Consider the following 4,313-nt stretch of genomic DNA (forward strand, 5'->3'; position numbering starts at 1 on the left):
GCTTTTATTGTCCTCATTTGTAAGTCGCTTTGGATAAAAGTGTCTGCTAAATGACTAAATGTAAATGTAATGTGGGGCACTTATTTATTTTTTACCATTTACAAACTGAAAGTTACCAGCACACTGTAATGCGAAACTAGGCTCCATTCACATGGTGTTAATGAGGATTCTGTTGGTGGACTTCAGCTCGGCTTTTAACACTATCATTCCAAACCTCCTCCTGCCCAAACTAACTTAGCTCTCCGTGCCCACCTCCGTCTGTCAGTGGATCAACAGCTTCCTGACAGACCTGCCCAAACTAACTCAGCTCTCCGTGCCCACCTCCATCTGTCAGTGGATCAACAGCTTCCTGACAGACAGGCAGCAACTAGTAAAGACACCACACTCATCGGTCTCATTTAGGATGGTGTCAAGTCTGCTTACAGTCAGGAAGTTAAAGAGATGGCTGTCTGGTGCAGTTTTAACAACCTGGAGCTGAACAGTGGAGATGATAGTGGACTTCAGGAGAAACACCCCTGCACTTCCCCCACTCACCATTATGGACAGCACTGTAACAACAGTGGAGTCATTCAGATTTCTGGGCAACAGCATCTCCCAGGATCTGAAGTGGGACACTCACATTGACTCCATTGTTAAAAAGGCCCAGCAGAGGTTGTACTTCCTTCGCCAGCTGAGGAAGTTCAACCTGCCACAGAGCTGCTGAAACAGTTCTACTCTGCTGTCATTGAATCCATCCTCTGCACTTCTATAACTGTCTGGTTCAGCTCAGCTGCCAGATCTGACCTGGCAGAGGATAGTCCGGACTGCTGAGTGAATCATTGGTACAACCCTCCTTACTCTCCAGGAACTGTACTTATCCAGAGTGAACAAAAGGGCTGGCAAAATCACTCTGGACCCCTCACATCCAGCACACTCCCTCTTTGAACTGTTGCCATCTGGTCGCAACACTATTATACAGTACATTTATTTATTTAACACACATACTTATTTACATTTTAATTTGCACATAATATACCTGTACATACTAAATTGTCTATATTGTATATTGTGTTTTTGCTATTTTGCACAGTGTCTATTTTGTATATTTGTATATTATTCTTTTTATTATCTGTGTCTTGTCTTGTCACTGTCATTCTGTCGCACTGTGGAGCTTCTGTCACTAAAACAAATTCCTCGTAATCTGTGTCTTGTCTTGTCACTGTCATTCTGTCGCACTGTGGAGCTTCTGTCACTAAAACAAATGCCTTGTATGTGTAAACATACCTGGCAATAAAAGCTCATTCTGATTCTGATTCTGATTCTGGTATCTTGATGCCATTGTGTCTCTTGCAGTCATTCAGCATTTCTCAGCATCACCTGCATGTAGGAACTGAATAAGAGTAACTGAGTGTTTCTCAGTGTCTAAGCTTTATCACTCACTAAATATGAGGAAATAGCTCCCATATAGTGTACAGGCACCTACAAAACATGTATGTAACCTGTGGCAGTATAGATCTAGGCTCAAATATCTTTCTTGCTAATGTCAACATGAGAATGCCCAAACACGTTTATCTAGGAAGTTCACCAGAGTTTAGCTTGCTTAGTATTTTACAAGTATTCTACAGCAGTAAGTGTAAAAACTCTGCAGAACTGTAAAGAGTTGACAGAGGGTTTGAGAAAACACCTTCAGAACAACATAATATTCACAAGTTATTTTCTTACATTCTAAATTACACATTGAGACATGTTTGGTGTCATTATGATATCATCGTCAGACATCATGAAGGCAATGTTACATGCACTTTATGCAAATAAAGTTACAATTAATTAAATCAATCAAAAGCTGAATTTCAACAAACATCAATGCATCGTTGGTGTCGTTATGAAATGTTTGTCAAACGTCATAAAAGACAGTTATTTCTGTACAAATACACTTCCAAACAAAAACTAAACTCTTAAGGTTTTTGTACTAAACGTCTTGTTTTCTGAGAAAAGAAAACAAAAAGCATCAGACTGAAGTGAGTAAACCAATAACAAATATCTGCTATTGGGGTCAGAGAAAAAAAAATTAATTCAAAAGGAACCTAAGGTCATTTTTCTTAACTCACTGGCAGATTTTTTTCTTCTTGTTTTAAGCATAAACTCACTAAATTGTGATACATTTTTAGAAAACAATGCTTAATATATTATTGTGCATTTCAAGAAAATGTATCTTGATTTACAAATATTTAGATATTTGTATTTGAAAACAAGAAAGAAATAGCAGAGTTGGGACTTTCAAGTCGCAAGCAAGTCTTCAAGTCATATCCCAAATCCTCAAAGAGTTAAAGTTAATGAGATAATTAAGTGACTAATTAAATGATGATTGTAAGGATAATCAATAGACTGATCGATATGGTGATTGTTTCAATGATTGTTTCAAAATTGGATGTCTAAACGCAGACTGTGAGTCCTAAGTGCTTTCCAATGGGCAAGTGTAGGTGCTCCTCATTGGACAGTGCTGATGAACTTGAGTGAACCAGTAAACTTTGGGTGACTTCCAAGAATATGACAGGGATGGCACAAACAAGTTTGATGAATGGCCTGAGGACACCTGTGTCCAAAGGGAGGGTGAGATAAAAAGCATTGGGAGAATGGTTCAAGCTAGCATGAGTTCACAATTAAAAAATATATCAGGACACCGGTGGAATAAACATATGGCAGGACTTTTACTTTCTGACCCCTGGGTTGTCCACCTCTGTTCAGAGGCGGCCATCACTACAGAGAGGTCTGATTCTAGAGTTTAATAGAGATGGTGTGCTGTTAAATGTATCTCAATAAATGTAATGTATAAACGCACTGTATTGAAAATATTAGATTGGGATTTGGGAAAAACAGCTTCATAACAGGTTCTCACAAGTGAGAGAATATGTGCAGCTCTTTGTAAGAAAAGAAAAACTTCCTCAGAAATTCTTGATAAGACAGAACAGGTCGAAACCGCACACTACACATGTTGCTTTAGGGCAGTTTTTTTGCATTGACAAGTGTGCCTTCTTCACAGAATTGTTTAAATACTTTTAAAATGACCTTCTTTGTAGAACTTGAGGAGTGATGAAGTTGACACTGTCAAAAAAAAAAAAAAGTAAATTGAAAGAATGCCTATTCTTATAGTGTCACAGTATCAGTTAAATTTCTTTAACTTTTGGTTTTCTGTATACTGGGAACTCAGTATACAGTGGAATGAACAACCAAGGAGAGTAACTAGCAGGAACACAATCGAACAGGAACAAATAAAACCAAAAGGTAAATAAATTTAACTTAATTAAGCTCAGGGCGTTTTTTGGTATTTTCGCCTAAATTTAACATACTCAAATTCAAATGTTTACCCTGCACACATACAATGGAGGAAATTGCAATTTACTTTGTTTGATGCCACTAGATGCCGAAAAGTACCAGAAAAAAAAAGAATATTTCAAATAACAGCTTCTAAACAGGAGCTATTAAATTATATCTGAAGCGAGTCAGAATGTCTATCTCTGCATCGAAATGTGTCATTGTGAGTTTCCTTTGCAAAAACAGGCTTTATAAAACACATTAACCCCACAATCCTATATTATTCTGTGCCATAAGCACTTTAATTGATTATTAATTGAATTATGTTTCATTTTTATGTTTTTCTAAGTAGTAATATACAAAATGGCACAAGCGAATTGGACCAAATTTCACATATTGTGTTATTCTACAATCAGTTGAATCCAGCTTTATATCATTCCATTTATATGCATTCTGTATTGGGATAGTGATCACAGCATCTCTCACCTCAGCATCAGTTGAGCACCGCATCTCTGTATCATCCCTGCATCCAGCTTGGCTTGCCTCCGTGGTCCAGAGCTGAGCTAATTTGCTAGCAGGCAGCTATCTCTACATTCACAGCGTCAAACAAACATATATTAGCTCATCCACACCAAACTGCAAATAATCCATGTATATTTACTGTATACTTACTGAAATGCATAATGTACTGCACTTTTCTGTCAGCAAACAGTGTATCAGATTGCTAGTATTGCTAACACGTTTCATAACAAAGAATAAGCTCTCAAACACACGGAGACTCGCTCCTAAAGCCTCCCCAGACGCGCGCTCATTCCTCTCCACAGTGCCGCTGATCTATATAGAGTATATAGATATTTGTGGCTGTTTGCGGCTAACTGAAGCAGTGCTACGAGTAGGAATGCTACACATAAAAAAGTCCGCTTTTTTCCCCCCGCTAATTCAATATAATTCAAGATAATTCAATCTATGATTGTCACACAATGAAATAATCTACATCGTCAAATTCCTGAGGATGAGGGCTT

This window comes from Sinocyclocheilus anshuiensis, unplaced genomic scaffold, assembly GCF_001515605.1.
Source record: "Sinocyclocheilus anshuiensis isolate Anshui unplaced genomic scaffold, SAMN03320099.WGS_v1.1 scaffold274, whole genome shotgun sequence".
NCBI lineage: Eukaryota > Metazoa > Chordata > Actinopteri > Cypriniformes > Cyprinidae > Sinocyclocheilus > Sinocyclocheilus anshuiensis.